The sequence below is a fragment of the Lepidochelys kempii genome, chromosome 14, assembly GCF_965140265.1.
Source record: "Lepidochelys kempii isolate rLepKem1 chromosome 14, rLepKem1.hap2, whole genome shotgun sequence".
Lineage (NCBI taxonomy): Eukaryota > Metazoa > Chordata > Testudines > Cheloniidae > Lepidochelys > Lepidochelys kempii.
In genome coordinates this window covers 11,344,918-11,367,461 of record NC_133269.1, presented here as the reverse complement: position 1 = coordinate 11,367,461, position 22,544 = coordinate 11,344,918, and positions in this window count along the sequence as shown.

Here is a 22,544-nt window from a genome sequence, read left to right as displayed (position 1 = left end):
GCATAGGTTTTGTGCTACTCCTCTACACAGAGGGGAATATCACCCTGGATAAACCAAGATCTAGCTCTCTAGGGCTGTTAATCTGGTACCTTTTCAGTCCCACTGAATTCAAATGAAAAAAGGGGTTCTCTAAATGCCATTAATTCAGGACGAACAATGTATCATGTTTCTAAACTGCAGTTTTAGAGGCACTCCAGATCATTCAGAAACAACAGAGACTATCTGATTGTTTAATACAGTTGTAAGGACCTGCTTTAAAAAATAATTTATCTACTGGCTGCTGGGGTTGCTTGAAATCCCATTAAACATTCATGAGAGGAAGCATCACTGATAAATTAATAAACACCCCACGCACGAACCTAAAAAAAATTACAAATCTGAAATCTTTGATGCTAAACTGATTAAAAGAAGAAACATTTTGCATGAAACCATTTGGCATATTTCAGTGTATTAACTGAGGCATAATGAAAATGGAAGTTACAGTAAAGGAAAGGAAAAATATCTTCTAAAGCAGGCTGCAATCCTGCAAAACACACACGTGTACCTTTTTTGTGTGTGTGGTAGGATGACCAGGTGTCCTGTTTTCGACCGGAACACCCAGTCGAAAAGGGACCCTGGCAGCTCCGGTTAGGACTGGGTCGTAAAAAGTCTGGTCGGCGGTGCTGTGGTACTAAGGCAGGCTAGTCCCTACCTGTTCTGGCTCTGTGCTGCGCCCCCTCCTGCACTCTGAATCACTGGGCCCCACCCCCCAGCCTGGAACTCTGTGTTGTACCCCAAACCCCTCATTCCCGGCCCCACTCCAAAGCCCATACCCCCTCCCCTCTCCCACACCCCAACCTCCTGCCTCAACCTGCAGCCCCCTCCCACATTCCAAATCCCTCGGCCCCACCCCCCAGCCTGGACCCTCTCCTGAACCCCAACTCACTGCCCCAGCCAGGAGCCCCCTCTCACACCCTGAACCCCCTCATTTCTGGCCCCATTCCGGAGCCCTCACCACCCTCCCCCAGCCCAGTGAAAATGAGTGAGGGAGGGGTGGATAGCAAGCCACCGAGGGAGGGGGAATGTAGTGAGCGAGGGTTGACGTCTCACGGAAGGTGTGGGGCAGGGGGCGGGGCCTCGGGGAAGGGGCAGGGCTAGGGTGTTCAGTTTTGTGTGATTAGAAAGTTTGCAACCCTAATATGTGAGTACTCTTATTAGCATAGTAAGTGCATATTTGCATGATCAGGTCCTTATTAAATAACAATCAAACAGAAGGTAATCATACCTACGTAAATATAATTAATCATTTAATACGATTTTCAAAAAACGTTAATACTGTTGATATTTTAGGGCATTTTGATTTGGAAACATGAAGGAATTTTCTCATGGTGAAGTGTGTGTGGGGAGGCAAATTCATAAAGTCTTTTCATATATGAAAAATCTTTCCCCACATCCTACCGTTCTCACTGAGACTGGGGAGGTGAAAGGAGTTGGTTTCGGAAGAAAAATCGAATGTATTGTACCTAAAGTGAGAGTGAGTGTGTGTGTGTGTGTGTATAAATATAAATAACTCTTGTTTCTTTTAAAAAAGAAAACAGGCTGCATTAGAAAAGAGGAAGATGCTGATGCGTCTGTCCAATATGTTGTGTGTTTAATACTTTGCCATTCGGTGAAAAAGGGTTGCCATAACAACCATCATATCTTATGGTAGCTAAAGATGACTGAGATACATCTTCCTGAAGAGCTCCCCTTGCCGGAGTGTTATGTGGGTTGCAAAAGAATTCTGTACATGAAAACCATGGCCCACACCTTTCCCTCTAGCTCTGAATATAGAGAAGACCCTCTGTGTGTGCAGATCTCTGACCTACACAGGAGGGAGCTGGTACCATGCTGCGATCTGCCTCTGCACCAGGCCCTTGAGATGGCCTCTCTCTCTGGTGCAGGGTCAGGGGTGGGAAAGTTGGCAGGCTGGGGTTAGAGATTGTCTCCAATTTGGTCCCATATAAATAAGAAGAGATAACTACAGTCTGGAGCTTTTCCATATAACCCATTTCCCTTCTCTCTCCCCCTCCACCCCCCGCAATGAAATTATGGGTGCAGCCATAACTGGGGAAGTCCTAGATAATGTGACATCCTTGAAGATGTGCCAGCAAGGTGCTGGGAGGCTCAGATCTGGTGCAGAGGCACAGGGCCTCCTTCTGGATGGCCCTCGGTGATGGCCTGGTGGCCTTTCTCATGGGGGCAGCCCCGTCTTTCCCTCCCCCTAGGGAACAACGTGGAAGGGATCCAACCTGATTGGATGGGATTCTGTTCTATATAGGTTCCTGTACTGAGGAGTACAGTATTGTATCTGAGCACCTTCTCACAGTGGAACGTGGCTAATATCTGTCCCATGTTCTTTGTTCTCTGATCCTCTTCCCAAGGGGAGAAGCTTGTGGAGTAAAGTGTCATTTTTAATAGTGTGGGTTTTATTTGTTTTGTTTTATATATGTGCTGTTATATATTTATTGTATGGAAGGCAAGGTCAAAGAAATGTGCCTTGCTCGTAGAGCAGAAGGTGGCTAGGCTTGTGATAGTCCTTAGTTCCTGCAGGAGTTTGTTCCACAAGATGATCAGACCCTCTACATGCTGTGTGTGTGAGAATTTTTCTTAATACTCTAAGGCACCGTGTAGATGTTGTTGTATATATCAGAAAGGGTTTGCTTCTTATTTGTAAGCAGTGTTTTCACAAATGAGTAAGAGTCGCTTGCACAAGAAAAAGAACTGAATTCCTTCACCTGAAGAAATATATGTGGAAAGATCAAACCCCACTGTGTTTTTAATTGCAATTTAATATAATGTTGCATACAAATAGGATTTTTCAAATAGTCATTCAGATCACATACATTGCACTCCTGTTTATCACTGTGTACTGTATGTTTTGGTTTGGAAATTTTTGTCTGAACTTTTGACATTCTTCTGAAACAAGATTATTTAATCCATTCTTTTTTCTCGGTCCCCTCCCCTGGGACTCTCAAACTCAATTCAATATGAGGTGATATAGTAGAGAGAAACCTCTTGGGTCTGGCACGCTATCTTTCTATCTTTTGTACTCCCACCCATCACCACAGTATCTGGGCACCTTACATGTAAAATAATCCCCTGCTCCATGGCTCTTCTCCCTTGTCAGGTTATAGAAAGCTCTGCTTGTCTTTAAAAAAAAAAATGTTGACATGGGAGAGGGGAACTGTTAACTCTGTGAATGGTGGAAACTCGTTAATAAATAGGAAGGTTTTGCAACATTTCCTAACTATGGACAGACCTCATATGCATCTAAATTTGTCTGTCTGCTGGGATCTGATTGTTATTATTACTACTTTGTCTGTATTCCTGTAGTGACTGGGGATGCCAATCGAGAACTGGGCTCCATTGTGCTAGGCACTGTTTAACATAGAAGAGAAGCTGGTCCCTGCCCTAAAGATCTTACAGAGACAAAGAAGCCGGTCTAGAAAGACAACAAATAAGCAATTGATCGGATACCCTATTCGTATTTCAAATAAAATATCCAAGGCCGGGATTTTATTTTATATTGTAAAGAACCTGATCCTGTAAGTACTGAGTACCCTCAACTCCCTTTGACTTCTCTGGGTGTCTCAGCCCTGCTCAGGATCATGCAAAATAAAACTGACTTTTCTTCTGTAGCTGGCTCATCTAATGAATTCCTCCACCCTATGGAGTGAAGAATGAGCCCAGGAAGTGATACATAAAGATCATTGGTTTCAGAGTAGCAGCTGTGTTAGTCTGTATTCACAAAAAGAAAAGGAGTACTTGTGGCACCTTAGAGACTAACAAATTTATTTGAGCATGAGCTTTCGTGAGCTACAGCTCACTTCATCGGATGCATCCTTCCTTCTCTCCCCACAACATGTTTTGCCAAATCAGCAACACTGAAGGTCACCTCTGAATGAGATATGGTTTTGCCTCAAGTTATTCTGTATTTGTCAAGCGCAATATATTTCAGTGACCTTTGTTCAAAATGGGTTGGGCTGTCATGGGCCAAGCATTAGCCAAATGGAATGAAAGAAATATTTTTATTATTATTTAGTATTTCTTTTGTAGTCGAGCCTAGGGGCTGCAATCAGGGCTCCATTGTGCTGGGCACTATACAAATACAGAACAAAAAAACTCCCTACCCTGAAGCGCATTGTATTCCAAGCATCCTGTGTTCACACACACACACACAGCATCTTGCTCCATGCACCTCCAAGATACACATACATTCTTGGAGCCCTTTCTCTGACCGTAGAACCCATCGTAGTAATAGAATAAGTATCTTTATTGTAATAATTTGACTATGCAGCATGAATATGAAATGAAAAGGAGTAACTTAGTGTTCACTTATCTCTACCTGTGATATGCTTATTTGCCGGAAAAAATTACCACAGATTACCCAGAATATGATGAGATATTTATACTGATACAGTGTATGTTTTAGTATATTCATAACATGATATATAACATGTAAATCTGGAAATGAAAATTCCTCACTGCTTAGAAGAATTTTTTGTGGTGAAATTATTTCTGTGTGGAGGGGCAGCACAAGGTCTGTGGGCTTAAAAGGGATTTAGAGTAGATAAGCTTTGTTCTGGTCCTCTGCACAAGATGAATGTCAAACCCATAACCTTCACTGTATATTTGTGTATCTGATTTTATATTATATATATATATATATATATATATATATATATATATATATTTCCCACTGTATGAAATGATGATTATATATATATATATATATATATATATAATATCATCATTTCATACAGTGGGAAATGATCTACTGGCCATGTCTCTGTCTCCAGTACTACAGATCCCAAACATTAAAATATCAAAGAAATGTAGGCCTGGAAAGGACATCAAGAGGTCATTTAGTCCATCCCTTTGTGCTGAAGCAGGATTAAGTATGCCTAGTGTCATGAGTCAAGCCCCGCAAAATCAGTTGTTTGGTTAAAAATTACAAGTTTTATTTTTAAATTGGGGTGGGAGGGGGTTTACTTGCATTCTTGCTCTTGAGTCTTTAGGTTGCACTCCAGTCATATTTTCATGCTTTTCTTCACAATCATGAGGGCTGGAAACTTACTTTTTTTTTTTAAATGAAAGCCAAGAATTTCATGAACTCACATGACCCCACCAGCTTCCAGAAGAATACCAATTATTGTGGGGCTCACACTAAAATCATGATGGTTAGCAACACTGTTCTGATTCAAAGCCCACTGAATCAAAAGGAGTCTGCCCAGTGACTTCAGTGGGCTTTGATCAGGCCCTAAGATCAGGCCCTAAATAGCCATTTCTGTTTATGCTATTTGTAATGCTACATTAACATAACCTATGAACAGGACCCTACCAAATTCACGGTCCATTTTGGTCAATGTCATGGTCATAGGATTTAAAAAATCATAAATTTCATTATTTCAGATATTTAAATATGAAATTTCACAGTGTTGTAGCTGTTGGGGTCCTGACCCAAAAGGTGGTGGGGGTGGGGGTGTTTGCAAGGTTATTGCACGGGGAAGGTCACGGTATTGTCACTCTTACTTCTACATTACTACCGGCGGTGGTGCTGCCTTCAGAGCTGGGTGGCCAGAGAGCGGTGGCTGCTGACCAGTAACCCAGCTCTGAAGGCAGAGCTGCCATCAGCCGCAGCACAGAAATAAGGCTGGCATGGTATGGTACTGCCCCCTTACTTCTGCGCTGCTGACTTCAGAGCTGGCCCCTCTCTGGCCCAGCAACCACCACTCTCCAGCCACCCAGCTCTGAAGACAGCACAGAAGTAAGGATGGCGATACCATGACCCCCTTACAATAATCTTGCTCCCCCACATGGCCCCGTTTTGGGTGGGGATCCCCAGTTTGAGAAACACTAGTGAAAGCTGTATAGTATAGGGTAAAAGTACACAAAAGACCAGATTTCACGGGTGAGACCAGATTTCACGGTCTATGACGCATTTTTCATGGCCATGAACTTGGAAGGGCCCTACCTATGAAGCACATAGGATCACCAAGGATCATCTGACCCTCTGACTACTATCCCATGCTCTCATCCATGTGGGCATGATAGAGCAAGGTATAACCCTGAGCAGATCAGAAGTGACTACAGGGCTCTGGGAGTGAGGGTGAAGGAACTGGGGGTGCAGGTAGTATTCTCATCTATCCATCCAGTCAAGGGTTGTGGCCTAGGCAGAGACAGACACATCCCGGAGGTGAATGCATGGCTGTGTGGAGGGTGTTGCCAGGAGGGATTCGGCTTCCTTGTCCAGGGAGGTTTTTCCGAGAAGGACTGCTGAGCAGAGGTGGGGTCTGCCTATCAAGGAAGGGAAAGAGTATCTTCAGATACAGACCGGCTAACCTAGTGAGGCAGGCTTTAAACTAGGTTTGACGGGGGCAGGAAACAAAAGCCCACAGGTTAAGCCGAAAACATGGAGACCTGGGAGAAGGGTCAGAATCTGTGGGGGAATATGGGCTATTCTAACAGACCAGATGAGAGGGAATACAGAGAGGAAATCTAATGAACATCTTAGATCTCTATATACTAATGCAAGAAGTATGGGGAATAAACAGGAAAAATTAGAAATTGGCGTAATTGCCATCATAGAACTTGGTGGGATAATGCACATGACTGGCATATTCGTATAAAAGTGTACAGCTAGTTCAGGAAGGACAGGTAGGGGAAGAAGGCAGGAATGTTGCCTTGTGTATCAGAGATATATACATTTGCACTGAGGTTGAGATAGAAGCAGGAGCCAGACCTGTTGAAGGTATCTGGGTAAGGATCAAAGGGGTAAAAACCAAGGGTGATGTCATGCTAGCTGCCTACTATACACCACCTAACCAGCAACAAAAATTATTAAATATCTAGAAAACATGACCTATGAGGAAAGATTGAAAAATTGGCTTTTTTTAGTCTAGAGAAGAGAAGACTGATGGGGGACATAATAGTCTTCAAGTAAATAAAAGGTTGTTATAAAGAGGAGGGTGATAAATTGTTCTCATTAACTGCTGGGGACAGGACAAAAAATAAAGGGCTTAAATTGCAGCAAGGGAGATTTAGGTTAGGCATTAGGAAAAACTTCCTAACTGTCAGGGTAGTTAAGCACAGGAAAAAATTACCTAGGGAGGTTATAGAATCTCTGTCATTTGAGGTTTATTAAAAACAGTTTAGACAAATTCCTGTCAGGGCCAGTCTAGATCAGTGGTTCTCAAAAAAAAATTTCCACGGACCATTTGAAAATTGCCAAGGGTCTCAGCAGACCACTTAATGATCTTTCCAAATGTTGTTTGTACCATTAGCTAACTATTGTAAAGCGCTTTGGATAAAAGCGCTATATAAAAAAAAATCTTAATAATTAACGCTTTTTGTTCTATAAATAAAAGCACACAACTCATATTTTAATATCAGTAGTCCTACGTTTCTAATGTGATGGATGTGCCCGAACACACCCCCCGCGCTCCCCACAGCAGCCCCTGAGCTGAGGCTAGGAAGGAGGGGACTTCTCTCGCTGGTAGCCACAGCCCTGGAACTGGGGAAAGTCGCCTCTTTCTCTGGCTGCCGCAGCCCTGCACATCCCAAATTCCTCCCACCCTCTCCTCTCACCCCACTGCCCCCTCCCACTTACCCCTATTCTCCCCAAGGCCACCACCTCACCTTACATGTGCATCTTCTCAGGGTCCAGGCATCTAATTAGTAGAGCCACGCTTGGCCCTTCATTGTCTCATGTGCGGCCGTTCAGGTGCGCACATTAGAGGAAACTATCCGTAGACCACCTGAATGGAGCATGCGGACCACTGGTGGTCCACGGACCACAGTTTGAGAACCTCTAGTCTAGATAATATAGTCCTGCCTAAGTGCAGGGAACTGGACGAGATGAGGTCCCTTCCAGTCCTACATCGCTATGATTCTATGATATACTAAAAGAAAATCCTGTTGATTTCAGACTAATACTGGAGCAAAGAGGTTTTAGTTGGCAAAGAATTGAGAATAATATGAATATACAATTAGTGAGGGCTGCTAGCTCCAACACTTGCCAATATTTACATTAGATGCTGGTTCTTATTAGGGGATGATTGACTGTGAGGAACAAACAGGCTCAAGTCATTAAAATTGTCTTATGCTGGCAGGACATGTTAATTCTAGGATGAACAAATTGGTACAGATAAATGTAGAACTGCCCCCCCCCCACACACACACACGCACAATCTGTATTTTCAATTTTAGACTTTCTTTCAGAAGGTTCTGAAATGTCGTATCTTTTTCTCTATTAGTGTATTTTTAATGTTTGTGCAGCTCTGCGCTTCATGTAATGAAGCCAGATTCACTGATCTACCAGGAAATTGGGACTTATTGCAATGTGCAAAGCCTGATTTGAAGAAGGAACAATTTAAAGTCTTATGAGAGAGCCCATTTTCACAGGATTGGGAGCCCAGTTTTAAAAATACACATGATTGGTGAGTTTTAATAAGCACCCACACTTTAAGATGCTGATCTTTATTGAACTTAACTGCTGACTCGCTTGAGGTTCACTTGTCACTGACTATTGGGCAAGTTTTCTCTAACTTACACTGGTTTTACGCTGGTAAGCTCCATTGATTTTAGTGAAGTTATTCCCGCTTGACAACAGTGTGAGAGCAGAATCAGGCCTGTTATTTTTAAGTCCTACAGGGGCAGAGGTGTGCAGGGTGTTTGTTACCAGAGATGAGCTTCATTGGCTGTGTTTGGGTTCTGGTAGAACCTTCGTCATATTTGCTTTCTACTGATGAACCCAAACTACCCTTGGATTTGGGGATTCATGGAGCCTCGCTCTTTTTCCCCCCTCTGCAACGTGCGTGATCATTTTTACCCATATAAAGTGGGTGGGAAAACCTATCAAATCACAATGGTAGCACCTTATAATGACTCTGCATGGTGTAAATAACTAAGCAAGGTGTAAGGCAATGGAGAATTAGGCCCAGTGTCTACTTGAATATTATGAAGTCCCTGTGTGAGATTCAACCTAGCTGCTGCAGGAAAGTATAAACTTTGAGCCAAAGCTCTAAGTAACTCCTTATTCAGCAAAACTGCCATTGATGTCAACGGGAGTTTTACCTGTCCTGATCACTGAGTAAAAAGTGAAGATTTGGTCCTAACAAAAGAGCAGAGTTGCCTTGAAGGTGTAGTGCAGTGAAAGTGAACGGTGTGGAACTGACAAACCATTTCACAGGATATAACCACAGACATTGCAGGACTCTCCAGAACAACAAACAATATATTCTTCTTCTATCTTTCCAATTAACTTTTTAAAGTCTCTCCTGGCTTTGTGGGACCATTGCAGCAAGTTCAGAACAATGTATGAAATGAAAAAGGAAACACAGCCTGTTCTTTGCAGTCTTGTGCAGGGTTATTTTGGGCTATTACATTGAACTCATAAAGAGCCAGGACAGATCCGAGCTTTATGTGAGAGAAGGAAGAAAAGGGTCAGTCCTCCGGCCAGTTTTATTCAATATCTTCATTAATGATCTGGAGGAGTGTGTGGATTGCACCCTCAGCAAGTTTGCAGATGAAACTAAACTGGCAGGAGAGGTAGATACGCTGGAGGGTAGGGATAGGATACAGAGGGCCCTAGACAAATTAGAGGATTGGGCCAAAAGAAATCTAATGAGGTTCAACAAGGACAAGTGCAGAGTCCTGCACTTAGGACGGAAGAATCTCATGCACCGCTACAGACTAGGGACCGAATGGCTAGGCAGCAGTTCTGCAGAAAAGGACCTAAGGCTTACAATGGACGAGAAGCTGGATATGAGTCAACAGTGTGCTGTTGTTGCCAAGAAGGCCAATGGCATTTTGGGCTGTATAAGTAGGGGCATTGCCAGCAGATTGAGGGACGAGATCGTTCCCCTCTATTCGACATTGGTGAGGTCTCATCTGGAGTACTGTGTCCAGTTTTGGGCCCCACACTACAAGAAGGATATGGAAAAATTGGAAAGAGTCCAGTGGAGGGCAAGAAAAATTATTAGGGGACTGGAACGCATGCCTTATGAGGAGAGGCTGCGGGAACTGGGATTGTTTAGTCTGTGGAAGAGAAGAATGAGGGTGGATTTGACAGCTGCTTTCAACTACCTGAAAGGGGGTTCCAAAGAGGATGGATCTAGACTGTTCTCAGTGGTAGCGGATGACGGAACGAGGAGTAATGGTCTCAAGTTGCAGTGGGGGAGGTTTAGGTTGGATATTAGGAACAACTTTTTCACTAGGAGGGTGGTAAAGCACTGGAATGGGTTACCTGGGGAGGAGGTGGAATCTCCTTCCTTAGAGGTTTTTAAGGTCAGTCTTGACAAAGCCCTGGCTGCGATTATTTAGTTGGGGATTGGTCCTGCTTTGAGCAGGGGGTTGGACTAGATGATCTCCTGAGGTCCCTTCCAACCCTGATATTCTCTGATTCAATGAAAGAGAAAAAAGGAAGGATGCTCCCCTGCAAACATATTCTCCATTCCCCCTTAAAGCATTAGATAGTTGAGTCGAATTCAGAGGTGGCCCTAAGTTGGTGTAACTTCTACCTTCTTCCGGTCCTCTCTGCTAGTCAGTTCCCCATACAATGATTTCCTTAAGCTCATATCCAGTTACTGAATGGTGCATCTTCTGAGAGAGATTGTTCTTATGGTTAAAGCATGTGATTGGTGCTCAGGAGACCTTGGGTCAATGCTTGCTCTGCCAAAGACCTTCTGTGTCACTGTGGACAATGGACTTAGCTACTATTTTTCAAGTGCCCATCACCCACATTTGGGAACAAATTTTCAAGAGTGCTCAACCCACAGCATCTCCATATGATACTTTATGCTCAGATTTTCAGAAGAGCTCAGAACCCAACATGTTAAGTTCTTTGGAAAATAAACCAGCGCTGAGCATATTTGAAAATATCTATGTATCTTATGGTTTTTATATTGTCGTCCACCACCATCATGTCTGAACTCCCACCACATAAAGTTGATAGAAATCATAAAGTCCCTAGTGGACTTCAGGGAGTCTTTGGCTGTTCTCTCTTTTCAAGGTAAAAGTTCTATTTGAGATATGATTTTTTTTCATTTGGTTAGTTGATTTGTTTGTTTAAAGTTTTTGTTTTTGGCACCTTATCTCTCTCTCCATCTGCAATAATAGTTTTCTCCCACCCTAGGTCTTGTCTATTTTGATTGTAAGGTCTCTGAAGCATGGACTGTCTCTCACTATTTGTCCATTCAGCTCCTATTGTCATGGGGGTCCCAATCTCTGTTTGTACCACAATACAAATAATAAATAAGAACTACACACCATTACACATCATGTCTAAATATAGTCCACTGAGTCTTATAAGGGAATATAAATGGTGTAAATTTCAAGCTAAGCGGCCAGAAAAGAAGGTGCAGCTGAAAATCATGCTAACAGTTGCATGTGATGGAGAATGAAAGAAAAGAGGGAAGAAAACCTTCATATATATCTAGGATCCACTTGTGGCAATCTTATTGGACCTTATTGATCTATGGTATTTGGCAACACAGCTCACCCATTTTTTTTGGTCTGCTCTTTGACTGCTGTCTCTTGGATGTTAATTTGATTGGAGCAGCTGGGAGAAAAAAACAGGGATGTAATAACAATGAAAAGTTCAGCAATAGTCTGTTTACTTTTGAACATAAGGGCTTGATCTTAGCCTAGTGGGCCAAAATGTTTCCTCAGTCATACATGCACAACTCCTCGTAGCTTTAATAGATATTATGTTACTGGTTCTTTTCTCACTCCTGATTTGAAATGGTGTAACTCAATTGAAATCAGTGGACTCACACCATGGTAAAACCATCGTATGTAAGGCACATACTCTCGGTTAAAGTTAGAGCTCCAGCTTTGAAGGCCCTGGGTTCAATCTTACTGTTGAAACAAGCAGACTCAGTACATGTACGTATCTGAGGGCACAATTTTTCCCAGTACCTATCAGCATCCTGAGTGTTTTCAAGAGATGGATAAGCAGTAGAAATAGCCCTGAGCTATAATGTTTGGATCAGAACTTTCCCAAGACATAAAGGTATGTGGATCTGGATTTTGGTTCAGCACAGTAGAGGTAAAGGGCCCAATTGTGAATTTTGGTTTGCAAAAGTAATAGATGAACTATAAGAGGAATCAGCTCCTCTGTGTAAAACTGAATTGCCTGTCATTATTTACTAAATGCATCCATAAATCCATAATTAAATAGGATTATTTTAATTATGTAATTTAATTATGTCCAAATAATTGAAATCAAATGATCAGATTGCAGATAATCTAGTCTAATTCAAAGTGGGCTTTTTTTCTTTCTAATTGTATGAAGTCCAGATATTTGCGTGATTACCAAGTCTGTGTGTGCATGTGTAGAACAATTGAATATGGGCACGACAAGCAAGGCTAGATTTAGAAAATAGGTGTGCAACACAACTATATTCTCATTGTGTATGCTTTGATTATTAGCCTTTGAGGGAAACCAAAGCTGTAACCATGAAACTGCAACTATTGGATCACAGTTACTGTGGACCTGGGCAATGAGTAGACACAGAAACTAATAAAATAAGAGGAAGGGAGAAGTCTGGTGGCCTCTAATTTGCTTAATGATTCTAAAAAGAGTCAACTGTGTGGTTTTCATGTTCATTTCTACAAATTAAGCTTGAAATTCATACATGTGTGATTCATCGAAACGAAAACTCTCAAACCATTTTTGCAAATTTCCTGACTTTTTTTTTTAAAAAAAGTTGTTTAGAAAAAGAAAAAGCTCAAATTCATAGTGAAACATTTTGATTACCCGAAACTTGAAAAAGAAAATGCTGTTCAGGTTTGTGAGTATTTTCAAGATTTCAACTTTTCATTTGGATTCAAGACAGGAAAAAATGTGGAACCCTTGAAAATATTCACTGTATGGCTCCCACCCAGCTGGACTAAAAATTCTGTATGTAGCATTTGGCCCAATAGTTTATGAAAGTTCTGAAATTACCAACAAAACTGCTCAAGGATATACGCGGGCAGCTGAGATCTGCGTTTGGAGATTGGTACAACAAAGTCTCTCCCCACCTATTGATCAACCAACTATTCATCATATTCAGGGAGTACCATTTACTGTTCCTCAGAAAATAATGCCTAGGCATCCTTTGGTACCTTCCAGGAAATAACTGGAAAGGGTCAAGAAAGAGAAACCAAGGGCCAGTTGGCAGAGTTCCCCCCCGCCACACCATTGTTCCATTTCATGTATGTCTACACGGCAATCAGAGGTGTGAGTGCAGCAGGTGTAGACATACCTGAGCTAGCTTTGAACTAGGTAGCTCAGATAACAATAGCAGTAAAGCCACAGCAGCACTGGCAAGACCTCGTATGATACTATCCCACCTGGGACATTGGGTATGTACTTGAGCAGCCAGCCTGTGCTGCCATGCCTTCAATGCTATTGGTATCTGAACTAGCTCGATGAAAGCTAGCTCTGGTATGTCTACACATGCTGCAGTCACGCTTGTGGTTTCAGGGGAGGAGGGCAGAATTTGCCACCTACCGTGGCATGAGCTGTGGAGCTTGCCCCACACTTCATAGATCCCTGAGGGATTATGTTTTGTGAGGAATCGCCATGGAGCAAGTGAGGGAGATGATCACCTGCCGCCACCCAAATGTGGTCCTGACTCCAGACTGCTTAGTCCCAAGCCATGAGGCTTGCTCAGTTCTTTCCCTCTGCCTGGTCTACTCAACCCTTGTCTTCCGCACCCCCTATGCTGGCAAAGTCCCACCCACTGCATACTCCCAATCTGCTCAACTCGTGTCCATTTCCCTCATGCAGATCCCAAACCCACAGAGGGCTCACAGAGGGTACATCCACATAGCATAAGAAAAACAACATGGCTGGCCTGGGTCAGCTGATTCGGGCTTGCGGGGTCCAAGTATAACCCACACACCTACTGGGTGTGCTGTTGAGAGGGAGGGGGAGGGATGAGTGTGCTCTACCGCCTTAGCTAACAGCCAGTTGGCTTTTAACTCATGCAGTAGAGGCTCATGCACTAAGTTCCAGAGGCCTCAGGTTTGATTCTGCCAATGACCGGGGTCTGTTGGTGTTACACAGGCTCCAGGCTGAAAAATTGCTGTGTAGACATTCAGGCTCGGCGTGGAACCCGAACTGTGGGACCCTCCCCCCATTGCAGGGCTGTAGTCTGCCTTGTGGGGTAACATGATAATAGCAGCGAAGTGCTGTGTTGTGCAAAGTTCTTTCAGTTTATGAACAGTTAGATGGTTTCCCATAATGCTGGATGGCATATTAAAAAGGTATTAAAAGTGAGTTAGCAATCCAATCAAAGATTGTGATAGCCCATAGGGGAATGAGTATAGGTACATGCTGTTCACACCAGCGCATTATGGTAAATACTTTCCATTTTTCAGAACATTTCTACTTTAAGTACCATAGTGTTTTGTTCACGGCATTACAGGGGGAAAAAAAACATTTATAGCTCTTCATAAATACAAAGACCAATGACAAACCAATTCTAAAAAAAATAAAAGATTTGCACTTAGAAGACAGGTTACAAATACTTCCATGGGCTGGAAAAGACAGTTAAGGAAACCAGTTGAAAAATATAACAATTTGCATTGTTGCAGAAGTACTGATGATTTTCAGAGTATTTTTTCAGACTCATACAAGGCAAAAAGGAAATTAAGTAAAAATTATTAGTTTTATTGTGGACTAGATGCAGTTTTTATGCTGGGAGTAATGAATATGTTAAATGGTTATCTGTGCAAGTTGTTGGGGTAGATCTAATCAGTTAGATGTCTTTTCGGGGATAAGAAGTATATTTAAAAAGTGTACCTCAGCCAACTGTATGGTAGCCTGTCTTGAAGTTATGCTGTAGGAGACATGTGAGACAAATGTATTGTTGGCATAACACACACAACTTCATTGGGAATGTAGGCTCTTTCGAAAATCCCAGTTTAAAGAAGTTTGGTGTCCAATTCTCTCCGGCTTTTAATGGTCTCAGTGGGACTCTGTTTCTGTTCAGCCACTTGCTAGTAGCTTCTAAATATATGCTTAAGATTTGCACAGGTGAAAATGAGATAGTTAGAAACTCAGGGAGCTTGTCAGCAAACCTTGGGAGAGTTTTGACAGATTTCATCATGAAAGATTTGCACAAATATATGAAGATATTCAAGAAGGTCAAATGAGGACCAAACAATGCCATTTCTCATGGACTACATGAGCCGTTCCTATTGAATTCATATGAACCTGAGCTGCTTTTGATGCAACTTCATTTTTCCCTCTCCCTGTCTTGAATGGATGGGATTAAATGGAGTATAATGTATGATGCAGGTGCTTTCATCTGCATATTAATAGAAGGTACATACGAGTACTGATCTTTTTAGCTTGTTAGCTGCATTCAGTATCATTGATCTGGAGATATGATTCTATATTTAGCACCCTTTTGGCATGACTTCACTCCTTTTATGATGAGAGATACATAGCTGCTTCTGTTCAGTGTGTGGATGAAAATGTTTAGAGTTAGTGGACAACACTCAGGTCTATGTCTCCATCTTGTTTTGCAAGACTTGGTGCGGCTGAGTACCTTATCCAGCATTTTGGAGAGAAGGACTTGACCTTTCCATTCAAGTGCAATCTCGCTACCTTTCTCCCCAAGCCTTTTCATTTCTGCAAAACCCTGTATGTGAGGGCTGCACTTTGGCGTCATTCAGAAACCTAAGATTAGGGGCCTGATCTAAAGCCCTTCCTATTCAGTAAACTTTGGATCAGGCCCCAAATGTATCATTCATCAGCCAGTTTATTAACAGGTGCTTCACACTATGCGCACATTACACCTCACACCAATTCTGTAGTCTGTACTGGGGCTGCCTATAATTTTCAGAAAGCATTTAAATTGTTGGTTATTGGGATATAAAGCCATTAATGCTTTGGGACCTGTCCATTTGAACCTGCCTCTCTGCTATTGTGAAATTGCCAGATTTGTGACCAGGGGAGATGCTTGAGCTAAGTAATCCCCTGGATTGAGATGGAGGAGACTAGTGGCAGATGTTTTCCATGGGAGATCCTCAACACTGGAACTCCCTACTCCAGTTGGGCCATAATCGGCTGAGTTGGCTGACCGTGCAGAGTATGCTGCTGGGGCATTTATTTTTAATCAGGGTTTTAGGAAGAGGGTTGAGAGGTAAATATTGCATAGTGGCTTGGGATTAATATAATTCCAGTTTATTCTGGCTGAAGCCAAGTCATGTCAACTGAGCTTGTCATTGTTTTGTTTTCATTAATTGTGTACTCTAGTGGACATACACATATATACTAGAGCAGTGGCTCTCAACCTTTCCAGACTTCTGTACCACCTTCAGGAGTCTGACTTGTCTTGCATACCCCCAAGTTTCACCTCACTTAAAAACTACTTGCTTATAAAATCAGACATAAAAATACAAAAGTGTCACAGCACACTATTGCTGGAAAATTGCTGACTTTCTCATTTTTACCATATAATTATAAAATAAATCAATTGGAATAGAAATATTGTACTTACATTTCAGTGTATAGTACATAGAGCAGTATAAACAAGTCAGTGCCTGTATGAAATTTTAGTTTCTACTGACTTCGCTAGTGCTTTATATGCAGCCTGTTGTAAAACTACACAAATATCTAGATGAGTTGATGTACCCCCTGGAAGACTGCTACGTACCCCTGGTTGAGAACCACTGCACTAGAGCACTTAGAGTTTGATAGACACTTCTAAATACAAGACTAACTCCACATATTGTGTCCTTTAATGGCTCCTCACAGAAAGGGGATGTATATTTTCTTGTTTGACTAGAGAATAGCAATCTCTGCACTCATCTCCTCAATAAATGTAAGTAGATTCCATAGCAACTCCCTGTAGGGTAAATTTCAAACCTACTGCAACACCCACACATTTCAGTTATGAAGCTGTATAATAAAATGCAATTTAAATCTCATTGTCCCTACTAAATCTAGTTACACAAACAGATAATTTGCTGACACATTTCAGCGGCAGACACTCAGGAATATGTCCCTATAAATCCTTTATTTGTTGACCACCCATACTATATGTAAATGTGGTGGAGCTTTGTGCTATCACTTGATTGCTCTTCAAACTTTAATACATTTGCTTAGCTTTCTGGTTGAAGGAAACAAGTGGCCTGGGGAATAGTTTGTAATTCTGCTAAAGTGGGATGTCTCTCTTTTTAATATTAAAGTCACAAATCTGTAAAGAGTGGAAAATATTCTGTCTGGGATTCTAATTCCTTTTATCAGTGCCTCAAACAATTAAGGGATAGTATTTATTATGGAGGAGGGTGCCTGGCAGTAAACGACTTTTGTGGGCAATTAGACACCAAAGCAAAGCTGAGGCAATTGATAACTGCAAGATCCATTTCTTAAGCCCATGAATGTTATTCTTATAGAGAACTAGGCAAAAACAGGATCAGCAAGCCACCTCATGTAAAGAAAAATGTCGAAAAAATGTTCATTTCTTCATGATGGCTTAATATTTCTGTGCTGCCTTCTTGAATTTTCTGCTGATATTAATTCGGGATGCACAGTGCATGAAATTCACCCCTGCGAAGGAGCAGAGTATCAGGCCTATTGCCATACTTATGTCTCACATAAACCTGAAACTAGCCTTGCCCTGCCCCTCTGTACAGGGTGAATTTAATCTCATGTGGGGACACAACAAAAAGTAGAACAGGATTACTTTAAAATGCTTTGCGCCTAATGGCCTGGAAAGAAAAGCGATAACCTCCATTCAAAAATATGTACTTAGACTGTAAACTCATAGCGGGGCAAGGGCTATCTTTTGTTATATGTATACACAGAGGCTAGCACAAACCCTAACTGGGGCCTCTAGATGCTACCATGATACAAATCAATAATAACAACCTCTATTTTGTGTGTTACAGAAAAAATTGACTGTACTGTAATCCCAGGCAACTATAACTAACCTATAACTATTACAGTGAATTGGCTAATATGTGTATGTACCCTCTATTGGGCAGAAGGGGAAGTGACGGCTGTGTGACAGACTCTCTTCCACTAACACCAACTGGAGAATTAGAGTTGGTCGGAAAAAATTTTCCACAGAAAAATTCTTTTTTTTTTTCAATGAAAAACTGAAAACTAAAACTTTTTGGTCAAAAACTTTCAGTTTAAAAGAGAAAATTAAGATTCAGAAATGGTGCTGTGGGAATTATAGTCTGTGTACTCATGTATCCTATTCTATGATCTGGACTTCCTGTCTGAACAACATCTCCCATGATGCACCATGGTCTCCCCTCTTGCTGAACTGCATGTATCATGGGACTCCCTAGCTATGGTGCATCATGGAAGATGTAGTTCAGCTGAAAACATTTTGGGTTTTCAGGAATTCCATTTTCTGACAGTCAACATTTTTCCAGAATGCAGATACTTCATGGAAAATGTCATTTAATCAGCAACACAATTTTCTGTCCAAAAACAGTTTTGATAAAAGACCTGGGTCCAGCAATTGTAAATCCAGATTGATTCTGTTAGTGGGAATCTAGAGACAGAATGGGCTGGGAAACACCGAGTCTACAAGCCCAAGTCCCACAGACATGCCCTTAATGTGCAGTTTAGACATGCCCGGCGGGACTCAGTTTTAGAGACAAGTTTAGGGATCAGGATTTCCTGGCTCACAGTCCTGGCCTCAGGCCCCATTTATGTGGTTAACTCAACTTTCAAACAGAGGATGTTTATTTAGTAAAACAATCCTGCATTTTCCCTCTTCCCCAATAGGTTTGTTTTCACGCTGTTGCCAGTTTCTTTACTGTGTGATTGGAAGGCAGTTTAGCATTTAGGCCTTAGTTCTGAGGTGTGCATGTATATTGTGATTGATTGCATTCATTAGAAAGAATGACTGTTGTTTGTTTCACCCTCAATAGATAGGAGAGCAAACAAGATAACTGAGGGCCTGCACACTTGCTATAGTAATTACTGTAGGTACAGATGAAGTGAGTAGCCCAGGAGCCTAGCCATAATGAATCCTGTTGAGGAGAAGCAGGAGAGTCATAGTATATTAGAAGTTGAAATCGTTCTACAGGCAGTCTGGTGATGATCACAATAGAAGGAAGAAAACATCCATGCTCTTTGGGGCCACGGGCTGACTTTTTCTTCTGTGTTTGTACAACACCTAGCACAGTGGGGTTCTGGTCCATGACTGGGACTCCTAGGGGCTTCTGCAATACAATAATACATAATTATCGGACATTTCTGGGATGGCAACATTTTCTTTTTGACCAACAGAGAAAAATGGGACTCGGTATTTTTTGTACTTTCAGGCTCGATATAGCTGGAGAATAGATTCAAATCTCCTTATCTTTCTGAGCTAGAAAAAAACCCCTCAGTTTGATGCAGCGATTATTGCGTAAGCGTCTTTCGATTCACATCAAAAGCAAGGTCCTGTCTGCTCGGTGTGAACTTTCACGTCTGGAGAGCCAGTCGCTTTAACTGTGTGCACAAGTTCACAGAAATTTTGTGTAGGCAACCTCATGCCTAATAGCTTTAAGAATCAGTTGCTTGCCCTACAGATCCCCATCTGCTCCTTGTGGAATTATTAATTAATTATTCCCTTCCTGCGGGGTTTTGTTCTTGTTGGTTTATTGGTTAGTTATTAGGTGTGGGGCTCTTTGTTTTGTTTTGCTGGGCAAGGAACTTACAGTTAATCAGACATATCTGAAAGAGTGGAGCTAGAGCTAAGTTCTGTCTCTTGTTGCCAGAAGCACACTTCAGGTACAGGGATAATGTTGCTGAGTAGGGGTTCCCTTAGCCATTCTGGCTGCATGGGGAAGACACACACTGATTGTGTTAGGGGTGAACTAAAGACAGCACACTCAGCAGCACTTCTTATGATACCTCCACACAGACGCAATATATGCTATTTCTAGTGCAGTAGGCCCTAGTATGGACCTGCCCAGTTCCCTCCTTCCTCGCAAGACAGTGCTTTCTTAGCTAAGGAGCACAACCAAATACATTATCAAGGTGCTTACCCATTCCCTGTCTCGTTCACAACACACCTTATAACTTCTGCCACAAATGAGGCAGAGGCCTTACAGGAAAGTTTCCCTCACTCCACAGCTGTGATTCATCCCCCAGGCACTGTCCTTCCTGTGATCTGAATGGGGTAGGGGTTCTGTGGGAAAAATAATGAGTGATCACATAATTAAAGATTGTATCATAATGCATATGCACAAGGTGACTGAATTAAGGTTGCATGGGTAACCGTAAGGGCTTGTTTACATGGGAAGTTAGTGCAGAAGCCATTATGTGAATCTACAGCACACCAGCTTGCTGCCCAGTAACTTGGTGCGTGGACAAGCCCTAATTGTGGCATTTCCTAACTTTTGAGTGCTTGATTCTGCAACTTTAATGTTTTGTTAACATAGGCTTTTTGTAAAGATACAAACTGAAAATTTCGTAATGTGGCATCATATTGATGCCAACCTGGGTTGTCAGCAGGATTGAAACCTTTGTATCTGCAATGTAAACCTCTGCCACTAGAGCTAATGGAGTAAATTATGTCAGTAGTAGGTTGTCATCCTTTATGTGGACCAACACTAGAGGGGATGTGCATTTTGCCAGTGGGTTTCCCATATATTTGCTGGCAGCAGAGCAAGGGTGAAATTCAGGAATCTTGGGTTCCATTCCAAGTTCTGGAGGAGAATGTACACTTTGGGCACAAACCCTTCTGCCCCCATTTCCTTCAAGCCTGATGCTATTGCTGTCCCCATTCTGCCTCTTTCTCTGCCCAGCACAAACAAATGGTAAGACAGAGAAGCAAGTGGATAGAAGCAAAACAGCAACAAGCACAAAGGTCTCCTCAGCAGGAGAGAATCTGTGTAAACACAAATCAGAACCAGGTAACCTAAGTACAAAGAGCGACAACCAAATCATTTCCCTGCCTGGGGAATACCACATCTCTGAGAAACAAAATAGGGACACTAGCTACCCACCCAGCCATTCTCCTCTTTCTGTGTCTCCAGCAGACCTTTTTCTATTCCCCTGAACCTCTGTGCAAGGGGAGAGAGAAAGGGCTGCTGATGTTAATCCCATGTATTAAGGACCAGGTAGTGCCGCCATCCTGTGTCACACAGACCAGTAGAGAACTCTTTAGTCTCTGTGAATGTACATGAGATAGAAGTTTGCAGTCTAATACTGGGCTGGTTTTCAACACCATTTTTTTTCTACCGTAAGCTTTATAATTGTATGTTGCTTTTCAGCAGTGTGACTTCATAATGATTTTTATTGAAGTGCACAAACCCAGCAGCCTAGCAAGTCCTAAGAAGTATAATTTGAAGCAGTATAAAACTTTTGATAGGGCTGTAATTAGTCCACTCTTGCCATGACTAACTCCTTAGTCATCGCTTTACATCAGGTGCAGTGGATGTTTGTATACACAGCATGACTGTCTGGTTCTATATCATCTATATAACAATTTATATTTATAACAATATGTATTTATATAACAATTATTAATCTACTTGATTACAAAAATGTCTTATGGCACTGGACAGCCTTGAAGCTTTATAAACCATCCAGAAAGCTATGCATAATATCAGTCACACGTACAACAAAAATTTACAGTAATATTAGTTGTACCTACCCTGAGATGTTCCTAACCGAAGATGCAGAAAAGGAAAGAACCTTCAGAATAAGTTATTTCAGCACTGAAGAGGGTCTCCAAAGCTATTGGTGATCATTATGCAGCTATCCTAGGTCAAGCATCGATTTCAGCAAGGAGGTGCAGAGAATAGACAAACATTCTGAATCTTCATTCACTTCACAGGGTTGATAAAAGGTACCACCCACAAAGAGGACAGGCTACAAGACAAACAACACAGGCTATGGGCAGGTCTACACTAGAAGCTCTACATCAGCGCAGCTGCCCCGACGCAGCTGCCCCACTGTCACGCGTATCTGGTGAAGACGCTCTATGCCTACAGGAGAGCGCTCTCCCGTCAGCATAATTATGGAAGCTGTGTCAGCAGGAGAGCGTTTCTTGCCGACATAGTATCGGTGTGGACAGCCCTTAGGTAGCTGTAACTTGCGCCGCTCAGGGGGGGTGTCTTTTTCACACCCCTCAGCAACGTAATTTACATTGACTCAAGCGGTAGTGTAGACCTGCCCTACGTCTACGCTATGAGCTAGGGGTGTGATTTCCCTGCTCAGATACACATACTCGAGCTAGCTCTGGGGGCCAAACTCAGAGGTGATGTGTAAAGAGGGGTGTAAGCCAGACTGCCTTAACTTAGGGTATGTCTTCACTACCCACCGGATCGGCAAGCAGTGGTCGATCCAGCAGGGATCGATTTATCGCGTCTAGTCTAGACACGATAAATCGACCCCTGAGCACTCTCCAGTCAACTCCTGTGCTCCAGCGCCGCGAGAGGTGCAGGCAGAGTCGACGGGGGAGCGGCAGCAGTCGACTCACAGTGGTGAAGACACCACTAAGTCGATCTAAGTATGTCAACTTCAGCTTCATTATTCACGTAGCTGAAGTTGCATAACTTAAATCGAT